At 38.0% G+C, this 17,682-nt stretch overlaps 1 pseudogene; it reads right to left on the bottom strand.

The window, feature by feature from the left end:
- Window positions 1-861: 861 nt before the first annotated feature.
- LOC133444903 (fibulin-7-like) lies at window positions 862-16,153 on the bottom strand (annotated as a pseudogene).
- Window positions 16,154-17,682: the final 1,529 nt, after the last annotated feature.

Here is a 17,682-nt window from a genome sequence, read left to right as displayed (position 1 = left end):
AATGAAAAAAACCTGTTACACAATGTTAAAGGGGACTTATTATGGCATCTAATACCTATTTTAAACAGGCCTTGGATGTCTTAAAAACAAGCTTTTGATTATTTTTGCTAAATAAAAGAGAAATTCAGCCTCTAAACCATGTCTTTATCTTCCCATTTTCTAACCTCATTATCTATGCAGGATTCTGAGTGGGCGGGGCTATGATAATGAGGCTCTGTGCTGATTGGCTGCCTGAATGACGCGATACACCGCTACGAAAAAATAGAGGAAGCTCCGGCCGGCGGAGTTACACCGTGTCAGTGCATGCGAGGTGAGCGAGCATCAGCGACAAAATCAATTCCATTGCTTTATTTTCTATTGGACTGTCCTAACTGGTGTCACTGCGCGCCGTTTTGAGCTGAACATTTGTCAGACGCCCTGCTTCTATTCTCTTCCTGTTGCTCGCGTTGAAAGCCGGTGGAAAGCGCTGCAGGAAACAGTCATGGATGAGGAACGGCTGATCCAGTTAGTTGAAATGAGAAATTATCTCTATGATTCCTCCTCATTTCACTACAGTGCGACGCGATAGTCGGACACTCGCATGCAGTTAGGACACGGTGTTTAGTTGTGGGCGTGGTTTGCATTTTGGTTACGTAACGACGGTAGCAGAATCTGAACGGCTCGTAGATCCACATCACATTGGACGGCTCATCCGGGCGGCTGTACAGACACTGCAGAATTTGGTTGCTTTCCTCCTTCTCTGAGTTGGCAGGCTGAGGGGAGACCACTTTATATATGTGAAAGCAAGAAAAAATGTGTTTTTTCATAATAGGTCCCCTTTAAACAACGCTGAGCATGTGAGAACTTTTGACTGGTCTCCTGTTAGAATACGTATTGGGAAACAAACAGGGTGACCTTGGTGAGGTAGCAGCTCAGCACGGTGTTGTGGTCCAGTTCACACATCTCCACGTGGGCCTCCAGCGAGGCCGGACCCTCCACTGCTGTCACCAGGAGCAGGGTTCCAGTCTGGGGCCCCGTGCGCTGCACGCTGAAGTGACCCTGTCCTCGACCCCGGAACAGGCCAAACCGGAGAGAGTTCCCCGACAGACGAGCTGCCGACACCCGGAGGAGGATGCGGGGGACTGTCACGTTGGAAACCACAGCAAGGAAGTGAAAACTGATGCCGTTTGCGGCCCGGGTGCAGGTTCTGTCTCCCAGCAGACAAGGGCTTTTCTCACAGCGCCTGAAGAAGCACAAAAAGTTAGTCAATCATAGCAAATATCTGATTTGCGTAGTTTTTACTTTTGTTATATGTGGTTTACTACGGAATAATATTTGGGCCATGCAAGAGAAAAAAGATTTGAGAGTGGAAGATTTTTTTTTATTGTGCACTTTGAGGAAAAAAGTCGTAATGTCGAGGAAAAAGTCGAAACGTCGAGATTAATGTTGAAATACAATTTCGAGAAAAAAGTTGAAATTTTGTGTATAAAGTCGAAATTTCGCCTTTTTTCTCAACATTTCAACTTTATTCACGAAATTTCGACTTTTTTCTCAACATTTCGACTTTTTTCTTGAAATTCTACTTCAACATTAATCTCGACTTTTCGACTTTTTTCTCAACATTTCAACTTTTTTCTAAAAGTGCATAATAAAAAAAAAAATCTTCCTCCTGTAAAATATTATTTTTATTTTTCTCCTGCCTGGCCCTAACACTCTTCCGTCGTTTACCCTTGGAGCAGGGTGCTGTGTTTTTACCTCTGCTCTGCAAAGAGGGATTACTATATGAATGATTTTGAATTAAGTTAATATACTAGTGTTATTTTTAAATAGTACCAGGAAAAATGGCACCTGCCAGTCTTTTAGATACTGTAAAAAAAAAAAAATAAATAAATACATATAAGTTTATTTAATGTCTTGTTATCAACTAATTCAGTAACAATTAATTATTCCTGATGATTTTGGTAGTTAATAAGCCTGATTTTTATTTTAATACTGGTGAGTGACCAGAGGGCTGTTTCACGAAAGTAGGATTAAGAAATCCAGAATAACAGATAAATCCAGGTTTGACATAGCGCCATCAGTTAATCCTGACTTCACCTGTTTCACAAAGGCCACACCAGACTTAAGAGGTGCAGCTTTGTAAATCCAGGTGGAAGTAATCCAGGTAAATGTACGTCCACAGATTTCTTCAAAAGACCAGGAGATCGATCACACATTCACTGATTCTACAATAGATCAATTGTGTGCGCCATGCTTCTCACCAAATGAGCAACATCTTTTGATGGAGGTTTATGAAGAGCACATATAAAGAAAGGAGTGACAAAGTGAATGGCGAGAAATAGCGGATTGCCTGAATGCGTAAATAGCCTAGCTCACATTTTCTAACCTCTTCTCTTAACAGAAAATGTTATAATCATATCATTTAAGGATTTACTTGACATTTCCTCAAATTAAAACTTTAAACTTATAAATGAATGGTGGAAGTTTATAATGTAAAGCAGATTAATTAATTTTGGGTTGAGCAGGCACCGCTTACAGAGCCCTAGTGCAGGCAGCGCAGGTTTGAATCCTGGCCTATTGCTTTTTCCTGTGCGTGTTCCCCCATCTCTCTATACCCATTTCCTGTCCTTACCTTACCACCACCAAAAATAAATTAATGTTACCCTTTTTTGTTCCACATCATATCAATATTGATCCAGAACGAACATGACTGGACCAAAGAGGACTTGGCCACAGGTCAAGATTACATATAAGAACATTTTGCAGACTGGTAAGTATCTGGAACAAATGACTACAATGTACAAATGACTTGTACTGACTTAAAAGGAGCCTGCTCACTTATTTCATCCCGTAATTATTTTAACTGTTAAAACAAAGGCTCTTGTGTCTGGCACAGGGGGTGGTCCACCGGCTGGCCCTTGATATAAATAAAAGGAGGCCAGGGGCCTGTACTACGAAGCAAGTTCAACATACCCAGGATATCTTTTCCTTATCCAGATTCACTAACCCGGACAATTGCAATCACGCTAAGCGGTCACACGACGGTGGTTATCAACTCGGTATATCAACCCAGGTTTCTCCAATCTGGATATGAGCGCGTGCACATAAAAGGGGCGGTGTTTTCAGCGCATGACCAATCGCAAGCATGGAGAAGTCCGCTGTCAGAGCCGCTTATTTCAGTAGCGAAGAGCAAACAATAATTTTACGGAAATATGATGAGTATAGGCATATAATACAGGCAAAAAGCAACACAGTTGCAGCTGCAAAATGCAGGAAAGACAGCTGGCAAAAGATCGCTGACTGTATAAATGCTTAAATTCATAGGGATATAAACATATATTTGAATATTCTGGGAATCTTAATCTTAAACTGTAAACCATGATCAGCAATATTAAAATAATAAAAGGCTTGCAATATTTCAGTTGATTTGTAATGAATCCAGAATGTATGACATTTTTTTTGTTTTTGTGTTTGCATTACAGAAAATCACAATATTCTAATTTTCTGAGACAGTCTGTATATATTGGTTCTATAACTATTGTTGTTGACCGATAACTTGTGCTGATGCTGTACCAAAGAATTGTTTTTTTTTATTTATTTTATTTAATTTTTTATTTTTTCAGGAGGGGGGTATTTAGTATTTTAAAGTGACTTCTCAGAATGTTCGAGGGACGAAATTGAAAATCCCTTTTTTGCTATCCCCTTACAAATGCATCTTCTTTTTCATTTCTTCTTGATTTATTTATTTAATTGGTATTAGTTTTGGATTGACTGTACATCGGATTTTGGGTGATGATTTGTTTTATTTATTCATTGATTGATTTATTTTTTATTTTCTCCTCCACCTCTTTTTTCTTTTTTTCCTTTTTTTTTGGATCGTTCATACAGGTACTCATCAGGGAAAGCAAAGGGGTTTTGGTGGTCCCTGAATACGCGTTCTCTTCGGAGGGATCCTCTCACGATCCGCGCACCAAGCTCCACTGGATTCTCTTCGAAAGGGCATGTCATTTTCCAAGAGAGCTGATTGGTCAGTGGGCGGTGCTTTTACACCCGGCGATCTGTATCTCGAACATAACCTGCTCCGGAGCAGGTTAGCGGTTCAGCATAAGTTACCATGGCGATGTACCCCGGTGAGAAGTGAACCACCGTCGTAGTCCTGAAAACCCAGGGTTAAACCTGAAGTTACCTCGCTAACCCCAAATCCCGCTTCGTAGTACAGGCCCCAGGTTTAGAAGGGATCCAAGGAGGGACAGTCACTGACTGTGTCCCCCCCCCCCCCCCCCCCCCATGGGACCACTTGTGAAATGTCTGAGCCCAACACAGATCATCTGCGTAACAGTGAAGGCTCCACTTGGTGCAGTGCTGAATTTGGAGACGCAGTGGTCTGCACAGGTAGCAGATGGCATCCTTAGAAAAGCAGTAGCGCTCGTGAAGATAATTGTCAGGAAAAGCCAAGAAGCCCCTCTCAATATAAGTGCTTCATCATTGACAACGTCATTCAAATATGGGCAAAAATTTGACAATTTTTAACTAAGCCTGGTTGTAACAGCACATGGAAATGCATGTGCTACTGCTTTTGTGAAACTTAATCCAGGTTTAATTCAGCCAGGATAACCGGAATATCCCAGTTTAACCTGCTATCCTGGTTTTGTGGTAAACTCAGACTAGTTTATTTTACTTTCACTTTTAGTACTTTTTTTTTATGTTGGAAATAGTGTAAATGAGTGAGTTTGACTCTGGAGCTTTCAAGGACTAAGATGAAGCTGACAGTTCATGAAGACATGAGGCCAAACAAGTCTGTATATTTTAGCACTTCCTAGTGGCCATGTGGTTAAACATATAGATGCCATTATAAATGAGTCTATAAAATATTTGCCTCTGAAATTTGATTGGCTGTTCAACACCCATTTAAAAAAACATTTAAGATTTTTTTTGCTGGCTCAACTGGCCTTTATTCCAGGTGTAGATAGGAAGGGGGAAGAGAGAGAGAGAATGGGGGTGACATGCAGTAAAGGGACCAGGCTGGGACTCAAACATGCAACTTCTGCAGGACTGTAGCCTCAGTACATGGGCCGCTTGCTTTAACCACTGTGCCACCCAGCAGCCCAAAACTGCCATTTTGAAACATTTGCCAATTAGATTTTTACCTACCTATAATTTATACCTAGCATTAGTCAAATACCAACTTTATTTTTTAGTACTGCATGAGACAAAATTATATGCAACCATAAATTTATTCAGCAATGTTGTTGAGCTAAAGGGTGGCGATACAAACTGGGCCCATGTCGATCAAAGAAGGGGATAAAGAAAGCATGTCAATAAGCAAAAAGAAAAGAGGAAACGCAAGAGACTAGTGATGAGAGTAGGAACTTTAAATGTTGGGACTATGACGGGAAAAGCTGGAGAGTTGGGTGACATGATGCAGAGGAGGAAGGTGGAGTTTAGGGTCCAAGCTGTTTTACGATGGTGTAGATGGGAACATGAATGGAGTTGGAGTTATCTTGAAGGAAAAGCTTGTTAGGAATGTTCTGGTGGTGAAAAGAATGTTACATTTATAAGTCTAAAGCTAGAAATTGAAGGTGTGATGTTTAATGTCAGTAGTTGTGATACACAGGCGGGATGTGAGTTGGAAGAGAAGGGGGAAATCTGGAGTGAAGTAGATGACGTGATGGAGTGAATCTCCAGAGAGGAAAGAGTGTTGGAGAATGCAACAGAGGTGATTAGGAAGTGATGGGATGGCTTGGTATCTAAGATGGGGTCATAAAAGCACAGATGATGTTAGATTTTGCTTAAAGGATGGGAATAGCTGTAGGGAACACTTTCTTCCAGAAGTGAGACAGGTAAGAGAATACTTGGTGTGTCATCTGGAAGGAAAGTAGAAAAGGAGACTTGGTGGTAAAATGAGGAAGTGCAGGAGCGTGGACAGAGAATGAGTTTCATTACGAACAGCACACATGTACTATACATAAGAATATACGTACAAAAGTACTATATTCTCTTACATGGGAGAAGACTTGATGTATGTGACGTTTTTCATTTGAGGACACTTCACTTTCATGCACTGGAAACCTCCGAAGGTGTTCACACAAATATGGTCTGTGTTGCAATCGTGCATCCGGTTTTCACACTCATCAATGTCTGGATATCAAAAGTGAGAGGTGAGAATTACTAACACAAATTCCCACATTTCTCTCTCTAACAAATAATTGATTATGTCTTGGATGCCGTGTGAGCTCTCACCAGTGCAGCTGCGAGCGTCTCGTGCCAGGTTGTATCCGGGTGGACAGATGCAGCGGAAGCTGCCGGGTGTGTTTACACACTGATCCATACAGAGCTGGCCAGGCTGATCCCGTTGGAAAAGATGACATTCATCGATATCTGAAACAGGAATGGATCTGTAGTGGTCATAAGTGGTTGTCTAATTAAGTGTTATAATCCAATGTGTAAATATATAATACAAATATTCAATTATTTTCAGTTTTACTTATGTAGCATATTTAACAATATACAGTGTCTCTAGGTGCAGAGACCCATGAGTAAAAAAATTAAAGAAACAAGGCCAAATAAAAAACTTTTAATCACATGCATATTTCTTGGCCACTTTCTTCAAGATGTATTAAGAACTTAAAATAAACCTAGATAGAATAGAATCCCAATTAAGTCATTGCAAACATGCGATGGGGGAATGTCTTAAAAAGTTAAGTATGTGCTTGGTTTTAAAGGAAGTAAAACTAAAATACTACACAACACTAAATACTGAATCTCCCTTGAATAGTCATTTTGTTTTGATATTGTGTGCATATTGTCCAGAGATTGATTACAATTTTTTTTCTAAGGCCAATTAATCAGTCTACCTCTAATACTCTATTTAAAGTATTTTTATCAAGAAAATATGAATGGTAATTTAAACTCTGATAAAACAGCAAAACTAATGATTGTTAAGACTTTTCCACAGCACATTACATACAGTATATTTGTATATATAGTACATACATATACAACCCCGATTCCAAAAACATTGGGACGTGTAAAGCATCAAATGTGAATAAAAGCAGAATGCAATGAGTTGCAAATCTCAAACCCAAATTTTATTGCCATTGGATTGTGAACATCAGATGTTGAACCGACACATCTTGAGAAAGTTGAAGCAGGACCAACAAAAGGTTGAAAAGTAATTTCACAAATCAACAACAACTGGAGGAGGATTTAACGGCTGATTTGGTTAATTGGCAGCAGATCAGCAACATGACTAGTTATAAAAGGAGCATTTCAGAGAGGAAGAACCTCCCTGATGTAAAGAGGTTTAGCAATCTCTGACAAACTGTCAAAAAAAAACCCCACTATAAAGACTGTGTAGAACACTTTTAGGAAATACCACTCAATGCGAAATATCAAATAGCTTTTAGATCCCACCTTCTACATCGTATAATATCATCAAAATATAGAGAGAATCGGGATGGTCCTCTGTGCGCGAGGGACAAGGCCGAAGATTAAAACTGTTATCTTTGGGCCCTCAGGCACCACTGCATTAATAACAAACATTATTCTCTACTGGAATCACTGCATGGACTTAGGAACACGTCCAGAGATAACTGTCTGTGAACACAGTACGCTGTGCAATCCACTAATACAGTTTAGTGCTCTATCATGCAACGAGGAAGCCATATGTGAACATAATCTAGAACACAACCCGTGGCTCCAGAGCCGCATGCGGCTCTTTACCGCCACCCTAGTGGCTCCCTTTTTTTTCCTTTTTTTATTTTTTTTCCTTTTTTCTTCTTTTTTTCCTTTTTTCTCTTTTTTCTTTTTTTTCTTTCTTTTTTTCTTTCTTTTCTCTCTTTTTCTTCCTTTTTCCTTTCCTTTTTAATCTCGACATTTCTACTTTTTTTCTCGACATTTCAACTTTTTTTCTCAACATTTCGACTTTTTTCTCGAGATTGTACTTCAACATTAATCTCAACATTTCAACTTTTTTCTCGAAATTTTGACTTTTTTCTCGACATTTCAACTTTTTTCTTGAAGTGCATAATGAACAAAAAAATATTCCCCCAGTTATAGCTAATATAGATAAATGCAGCATGTGTTGCCTTCATTCTAAGGCTTATACAAGACTTTTTATTTTTTGCGGCTCCAGACATATTTGTTTTTTGTGTTTTTGGTCCAATATGGCTCTTTCAACATTTTGGGTTGCCGACCCCTGGTCTAGAAACACCACTGTCTTCTCTGGACCAAAGCTTGTTTGAAATGGTCTGTGGCAAAATGGAAAACTGCTGTGGTCAGATGAATCAACATTTGAAAATTCTTTTTGGAAACTATGGACAGTGTCCTGTGGACGACAGAAGGGAGTTCTGGTCCAGCTTGTTCTTAGTTCTAAAGTCTGCATCTATGACATGTGCAGCTTACACATCTGGAAAGACACCATGAATCCTGACAAGTTTATAGAGATTTTAGACCACCATATACTCCCATCCAGACAATGTCTCCTTCAGAGAGGGCCTTACAGTATATATTTCAGCAAGACAATGCTGAACCACAAACCACAACAGCATGGCTGCAAAGAAGCAGAGTCCAGGCTCAGAACTGGCCTGCCTGCAGTCACACCTTTTTTACCAAGAGAAAACATTTGGCACATAGTGAAACAAAAAAATCCAGCATCCGAAAAACCAGAAAAGAAGACTTAGGACCGTTGAGAAGCAAGACTAGCATCAAACCTCTCCTCTCCTTAAAAGAAGATGGGATGCTACACAATGGTAAACATTGCCCTGGTCAACTTTTTTGAGATGTGTTGCTGCCATCAAATTAAAAATTAGAAAATATTTTCCATGAAATTAAAAAATATCTTAGTTCCAAAATCTAAACATGTTGTTTTTGTTCTATTGGAAATAAAATATGGGTTATGACATCCACAAATCATTGCATTCTGTTTTTATTTAAATTTCTGTGTGTGTGTATATATATATATATATATATATATATATATATATATATATGTATATATATATATATATATATGTATACAGATTTCTTACCTGTGCAGATGTTGCGGTCTGACATGCTGAAGCCCACATCACAAGTGCATTGCTTAGAGCCTCGGAAATATGAGCAGTGAGCCGTGGAGGAAGAGGAGGGAGACGGTTGTGTGGGAGATAAAGCTGAATATGAAGACAGTGAGGATGCCAAGGGGGAGAAGTGTGCTGATGCTAATAAGGCAGCAGAAGTGGGGGATGAGGATGAAGCTCTTGAGTTGGCAGTGATGTGGCCTGAAAGACATATAGATATATACAGGTTATTTATCTATATAGTATATGTGTGTATATGTATGCAATGTTGAAGGACTTGAAGGTTGTCCAGTAGTATCACTCACGTCTGCACAGAGCCTGCTCGCCGCTCCATTTCAAAGACTCCAGACAGATCTGGGTGCGTGACCCAATCAGTTCATATCCTGGTTTGCACACGAAGTGAACTTCATGTCCAACATCAAACACTCTGCCCAATCTGCGCCCGTGATCTGGGGTTTCAGGTTTAGGACAAGATGCTAAAAGCAGACAGGGACAGTTTAATTTACATTCTGACACGAGGTTTATCCACATGAGAAACTTTTGCTTATTTGTCATGCTTTATGATGTGATCTAGATCAGACTTATTATTCCTTCTATTTTATCAAAAAAATGATTTTATCAACTTTGAACTCAACAGTTGACATGAGTGAGGCTTTTGTCATTTTCCTATCCAATATCAATATTTTTCTCAAGATTTACAACTGAGAATCTTCCTGGCGTCTTTGTTTTCTAAAGGCCTCATTTTTCCTCAGAGACATACAGCAACAAAATAAATTCCTCCCTTACCATTTTGGTGAATATTGAAAATAACCATGGTGCTGTTGTGAAGAGCAATTATCTTCTTCCTGAGGTAACGCAGGCCTTCCTGGTACGACGTCTCATGTACCCCCAACATCTTCTCCACAAGTCGCAATGAGTTCAACAGCTCGTGAGTAGATGGACAATCCTGTGGACACAACAAGAACATGTTAGAAAACTAATGATGCTGCTACCTGACTGCAGCACAGATGATCTTGTCCCATGCTAACTACAGCATTTTAGCTGCTAAAAAGAGAAAAAGAAAACAAAAACGTATACTTGACCATGTGATCTGACTCTACAACTACTTTGATACGACAGTGAACAGTTCAGTTTGGTTTTTTTCAACAGTTTGCATGGCAGCAGTGTAAGGGCTTTGTAACGCAGTTTTTCAGAAACAATTCCTTCTAAAACCTTCAACACTATTCAACTTCAGCATTATCGGAACTAAAATTATATGTTTCTAAACTGAGTAGTATGTTAAAAACAAAGTTAATTCACAGTTCAGAATAATGAGCTAAAATAAAGGTCAAAAATGTCCTCATGGAATCAAAGTTTGACGTCAATAAGCTATTTCTAAAGGAAATAGAAGCCCATAGAAAGTCCTAACTGAATGCATACTTGTCACTGGTTTCTGATGGGAGATTGTTACATGAAGGCAAGGTTTTTCAGTTTATATTCTGCTGACAGCTGAAATACAGGACAACACAAAGTCCCAGGCACAGCATTTACATCTGGGTCTTGTTTTGCTACTCAGACGATTTCTATGAGTTTCAGAGAAATTCTTTTGACTGGACAAGTAAAACCGCAAAGGAGCAGAAAACATTTTGGGCTGATCATCAGTACTGACCATCAACCATCAATCACACACCAATAAGAACTTTGAGAACAGTTGCATTAAGCCAAAGATACTGAAGTAAATGGAGAAAAAAGGGATACATTTGATCTGTAACATCTGCCAAATGTTGTTGTAACTCAGTTATTCATCATTTTTTTTATTTTTTTTATTTATATATCATTTCTAAATTTAATTTAAGACAAGTTTGGATTGGAATTACTTCCAGCTTTTTATTTTGTTTATTTCTGACTTATCTATTTTATATCATATATAAATCTTCTATAGACAAACATGGAAGCTAAAATTTAGTAGCTACACATCACTTGACAAGATGCAAAGGTGCTACATGAATAAAAATGTACTTACGTATCATACAGCCCTCGTTATGCAATGCTTTGAGAAATTTAAATGGATGAATTAAGTTTGAAGAAACTTGTGCATCTATCCATCCATCCATTATCTATAGGCTACTCCATGATTTCTTGGCGTCCAAAGTTTTAACCAGGATGGACATATGTTACAAGAGTTTAATGCCAAAACTTTCCACTTCTGAGATTTTATTTCATTTTTCCATTTCTGAAGACGCAAAGAGGGGAACGTAAAAACAAATCAAGGTCAAAAGAACGCATACTTACCTGAATAGAAGATACAGCAATGTGATAAAGACTCGGCATGAGCATAATGATCCCAATGGTCTTCATATTTGACAAAACTTCTATCCTAATCCAGATAAACTTGCTCCTTATGACTTCTTTGCTTCACTTGCTCAGTTCTGTGGCTCCAGCTCCTGTGCAGCTTCTCTGATTCTGCTGTCTCTTTTTGAGGGTTCTTGCAAAACTTGTTCTTGCCTTCAAGACCTTTTTATACCCACCGCCAGGTCGTTAAGATATTTAAGATTTGAATAATGGAAGAAGAGGAGGAAAAGGGAGAGTTCCACATCTGGAATATGCTCTAAATTTCTTTCAACCTCAAATTATAATAAGAGGTCAGCTCCCAGTAGTACTCTTTAATCAGTATCAACAAAACAATGAAGCTGTGTTTCACTGACTATTATAATTTCCCTTCCCAACTCAGGAATGCCAATTGAGCTCTATTTACACTAGATATAAAGTGTCCCTTTAATTTTAAAACCTTGCATTTTCTGTCTTCCAGTGTAATCTATTGTACATCCTTCATGGCCAGACAGTTTATGTCAGTCGTGGGTGATACCCCCCTTCTACTATGCAAGAAGGAAATTATAGAAAAGACCCCCAAAAGGTGCTTGGAATACAAGCTTTGACAGATTAAAACTTAAAATAGCTAGTTTTATGTTTTTCATAAAATAAAAAGTACAAATGGATAAACAGTATTCCATCATAATTACAATACAAATACTTGAAAATCTTAACCAGAAAAGTGCATTCCTCTATTATGCTGTTGGTCTTTTAGTGTTCTGAAGGTATTCCCCAAAATCAACTGTTCCTTGCACTGAGATGATCAACCCCATCTGATTGAGCCTTTATTGATTTTATTTAGGCTTTAAATTGGTCGTATGAGCTGTTAAATTAATCCTGCATTGATGAGAAGAAACAGCTTTTTTTTGACGATCTAATCCCCACCCTCATCAAATGCTTGATTGATTCAGCTTTTGAAAATGTTTTTGAAACATTACACTTTAAATTGTATTAATTTTTTTTTAATCTCAGACAGAACCAGAACCACCCCAAATAAAACTAAGGCAAGACAAGGCACGTTTATTTATAAAAACCAGAACCAAAATGTGGATTATGTGTTACATACTAATAGAACTCCGGTGATTTCAATAATATGGGGTAGTGGTATAGTGGTAATAGTGGTAGTCTAGTGGCTACAGAGGGCTTGGGTCTGGAGGACCAGGTTCAAGCCCTGGAAAGGCAACCAAGATGAATCACCCTTGGCCCTTGAGCAAGGCCTTAACCCTAATTGCTCCCTGGGCAAAATGGTGTGTTTGTTCCCTTAGATGCAAGTCGCTTTGGATGAAAGCATCTGCTATATGAGTGGTAGTAGTAATACGTGAAGCTAACACCTTCATATTAAGACCATATAACATTGTAGAATGTTGGTGAAAACCAGTCGGAGTATTTTGGAACTTTACATGTTGAATTCATGACATTTAGTTAAAATACCGTATGTTCATATAATTTCATATTGGATGTGCTCTTAAAATTGAGCACAAGTTAAAAAATGAATGCTCTAATTTTATGACTGAAGGCTTGAGAAAATTCACGTCTAAAGACTGTTAAAAACAATTTCAGGGGGGAGATTATCTCTATAAGTTTAAAAATGTAAACTTGCCACAGTTGAACCTGACATTTTATGTATGATGATTTGAAATGTACATAAGTGATTAAGTCATTTTTATTTGTTTTATCTGCACAATATGTGTAGACTGTTTTTTTGAGACCCTTCGATTGAATGAGTGAAGTCTTCACAAGTGACGGCGAGCCAGACCTGCGGACGACGCTTTGAAGATTCCTGTTAGTAGACTGGCCAGCTGCTGAAGGAACTGACAGTGAGATCATCTTGAAACTCTCAGGATTTCCCAGCTAAGGAAGTACACCTACACTTATACCTACCCGGGTACTGTACATAAGAGACACGGAACAGCACAGGAAACCGCAAAAGGAAAATTACCAGTACAGTAAGAACTGAACAAGGGTTAGAAGGAAATTATTCCTTATTTTATTTTATTTTATTTTATTTTATTTTGGGTTCTTTTTTTGTCACTGTAATTGTGATAATAATATATATATATTTGGTGTGTTTGTTATGGCAATAAACTTGTCAGTTGTTTACTACAACCACATTCTTTCTTGCTCCTCAGAATCTAGGTCTTATATATCTTATATATCATATACCCTTTTGCAGTTTTCTGAGTACAAGTAGCCTACTATGAACAGTTCTGGTGTTTTTTTCCCGAAAAGTTCAACTCCCATTCAGCATCGCAGCTTTCCACCCTGCATTTTCAAAAGGAAATGTAATCTTTTGTAGTTACTCTTTTGAATGCCTCGGATCACATGTAAAGTGTAAGCATATAGAAAACACATGTAGGGGAAAGAAGTGAGGCATTAGTGATTGGATGAGGTAAGGGGCCATGTGGATAAAACAGTTGATCAGTCTGATGAGACTGAGCTCTGAATATTTCCGGAGTGGTTTTTAGGGAAATGAGCCATTGATTGATCTGGGATCAAACTGAAGATTTTCAGAGTGGCAAACTCCTTTCATACATCACCTGTGGGTGCCACATGTGCATGCATGGTGTCTGTGAGTGGCTGCTGTGTTTGGAGTAGCAGAGGACATAAGCCAGTCATACATTTAATGAAATGAGTGCCAAGAAAAGCGTGTTGTGATTTTGTGTTGTGGGAAATTGTGGGACGATTACCTGATTTGATCTATATTGTGGGGAATTAACTGAGTGAAAGTCTATTAGAGATTACCGCATTCACTTAGTGTTGAACCCAGGAGAACAGGAAAAGTGTATTGGGTTGGTAGTAAAGGTTATGGCAAAAGTGTGTCAAAAGTATTCACATTCATTACTCAGGTAGAAGTATAGATACTAGAGTTAAAAATACTCCTGTAGAAGTTGAAGTATCAACTCAAGTTTTTACTCAAGTAGAAGTATAAAAGTACTGGAGTCAAAACTACTTAAAGTATAAAAGTAAAAGTAATGTAAGGGGGGAAAAAGCCATTAAGGACAAAAGCCATTGAAAATGAATGCATCTTAGTATAATGCAAATATATTAAAGAACCATATATGTGTACTATTGAGCATTAACATGTGTTTCAGAGAGCAGCAGATATGATGACTAGTTGCCTATAAGTATTGTAATGGTGCAAAAAGTCAAACTTCAGAGGCATGTTATCATTTATCCTAACCTTTATTGGAATGTACATCCAAGTTTAGTTGCAGGAATCTGAGGGAACGGATGTAAGAACAAAACTGGACAAGAACATCTGAAACAACCACAACCAAATTCACTCTATCCGGATGGAGCAATTTAACTGGATAGTTTTTTTTTAAAGGCCGAAATGAAATAGAGTAACGAGGCTGTTTTTAAAATGTAAGGAGTAAAAAGTACAGATAATTGTGTGAAAATGTAAGGAGTAAAAGTAAAAAGTCGTCTGAAAATAATTACTCCAGTGAAGTATAGATAACCAAAATTTCTACTTAAGTAAGGTAACAAAGTATTTGTACTTCGTTACTTGACACCTCTGCCCAAAGGGAAATGTGTTAATTATATGTCTGGATGGTAAGCATACATCTGCTCTAGGCAAGTTACCTAATCACCCCAAACTAGATTTTTGTGTTAGAAGGATATCTGGTAAGTTGTCTTAAGAAGGTTGAAGGTGTTGGAAATCCAGACACATAAAACATTGATAGGATTGTGAGTACAACTAACCATAAGACTTTTTGTAGCACATCTTAGTGAGTAATTATGACCTTTACTCTCATATTGCTTCCTCAAACCACATGGAAGTTGATTGAGAGGCAGATGGTATAGAAAGAGAGAAAGAAAGAAGAAATTAAAAATAGCTTACAGACTGTAGAAACCGACGAGAATTTCCGGGACATTAAGCACCAGTAAAATTAAAATGCAGAGTTTGATGGATAATGTACCAGTAGCCAAACATGCATATGAAATATGGGAAGATAAAGGTAGGCCCAGATTGAGCAATGTGGTTAAACAAAAGAAGGAAGTTATATGTGTCCTCGTTATTGAATTATGATAATGGTTAACACTAAATTAGAAAAGGGGCGTGAGACAGAGTTTATGGCAGTGCAGCAGCAAAATGGTGCAGGAGGACACAACAGTGGAGAAATTGTAAACAAGCAGTAAATAATGCAGTGAGAGCTCCCCCACCTTATGCTCAGACTGAACTTTTTGCACCCATTTTGGAGTCTAATGGACATAACCCTTTCATATACTTACAACAGGACCTGGTTGAACATAGACCCTGTTCAATCTCAGTCTAAGACAGTGATGAAGTATTTATAAGTTGGTTAAAAAAACATGGAAACTAAAAAAATGAAACTTCTGGTGCATGTTAATCAGATGCTAGACACAGCACAACCAGAATCTTTCTTTTGTTCATTTACGTGGCCTTGTAAATAACAGAGTAAACTGAACTGGCCCTCATACAGCAAATTAGTTCAAGAATTGCAGGGGTGCTGTGGCTCTGTACCAGCTTTTCATGGGGAATAATCCTCAGAACTACTTCTCAGGGACTGTGGATCTGCTTAACATCATCATCACAACTCCTATGACTACCGCTGAATCTGAGACATCCTTCTCAACACTGAAGACAATCAAGACCTTTCTCCGGAACACATATCTATCTATCAAGTATCATCTTGATGCATTGGCCATGCTCTCTCTGGAGAAGAAACTTGGCAAAAATATCCTTGGCTTGCTATAGACAAATTATAGTCACATAACAGTGGCACTCACCTGTCACTCATGCATTATAAGAAAAAGTAAATAAAAAAGTTTATTCGTATTGCAACTTTCACAGACATAAGTCACAAAGTGCTTCACAAAAGAACAATAAAAATACACATACAATAAACTGAAAATACAATGATGATAATTATGATTGTCATAAAAACAACCCATATTCTGCCGTAGTTAAAATGCTTAGAGTAACAATTGGGTTTTGAGATTACTCTTAAAAGCATCAGCAGAGTTCAAGGAACATAGGGAGAGGGGAAGCCAATGGAGGGCTGTGTGATTCGGGATAATATGAGCCCTTCGGTTGGTGTCAGACAACAATCTTGCAGCAGAATTTTGAACTTGCAGCAAACAGGATAGCTCTTTTATTTCAGATAAGAACACAAACTGTTACAATAGTCTAAACAAGAAATCACAAGGGCATGGATAACCAGCTCCAGATCAACTTTTGATGAAATACTCCTGAGTTTGGAGATATTTCTCAATTGGAAGAAACAATTTAGAATGATGCCCTCATGACAAATCCTTATCAAAGATAACACCAAGATTTCTGAGGCTTGATTTAGTGCTCAAACTCAATTAATCAAAGTACTGGTTGATCCCTGGAATGGCATCATCAGGGGCAATTACCAGCGCCTGAGTTTTATACCGTATTTATAGTTATAGTTTTCCACAGTAACATAATTGTCTCAAACCATCCCACCATTTTCACAGGAGGGGGCAGACGAGCACAACAAACTACAAGAACAATGGAGAACAATGATGGTTAAGAGATACTTGTAATTAATAAGTGAGAAAGAAAAGAGAAGGAGGGTTAATGAGCACCGCTCAGTGGATCATGTTGGAGTCCCCCTACAGCGTACTGTAGCTCTATAGCAGCATATTTAGGATGAAGCTCTGTTGAAGACAAACTGTTTTAGTCTTGTCCTGTAGCTGCAAAAACTCAAAATCTTACCAGGAATATTTGTCTTATTTCTAGTTAAAATATCTAATTTTTAGTCAAAAAATGTCATTACACTTAAAACATGAGTCATTACCAGAAAAAATAATATTTGATAATTTTCACCTGTTTCAAGTAAATTTTCACTGGAAATAAGTAGAAAAATCTGCCAGTGGGACAAGATTTATCTTCTCATTACAAGCAAAAAAATCTTGTTCCACTGGCATTCTATTCTATTCTATTCTATTCTATTCTATTCTATTCTATTCTATTCTATTCTATTCTATTCTATTCTATTATATTCTATTCTATGTGCAGTGTCCTTGAGTGCCAGAAAGGCACTAATAAATAAAATGTATTAGATTCAAATCAAACAAAAACTTCCCTCGCCCAAGAAAACACAAGAAAACAGACTTTCAAAATGGAGACTGTTAATCGAACCCGAAACCGTAATAGCTTTGAAATGATCATCTGATCATAACTAAAATATGAGTGGATAATAATTACTTGAGAAGCTGATGTTAGCTACAATGTTACGCTTATAAATCTATATTAAAGAATATGTTTATAACTGAAATTGTCAATGCATATAAATATACA

This window comes from Cololabis saira, chromosome 5 (genome assembly GCF_033807715.1).
Source record: "Cololabis saira isolate AMF1-May2022 chromosome 5, fColSai1.1, whole genome shotgun sequence".
NCBI classification, from domain to species: Eukaryota; Metazoa; Chordata; class Actinopteri; order Beloniformes; family Belonidae; genus Cololabis; species Cololabis saira.
The sequence above is the reverse complement of the archived record's forward strand: the minus strand, read 5'-3'. Positions and strand labels throughout refer to the sequence as shown.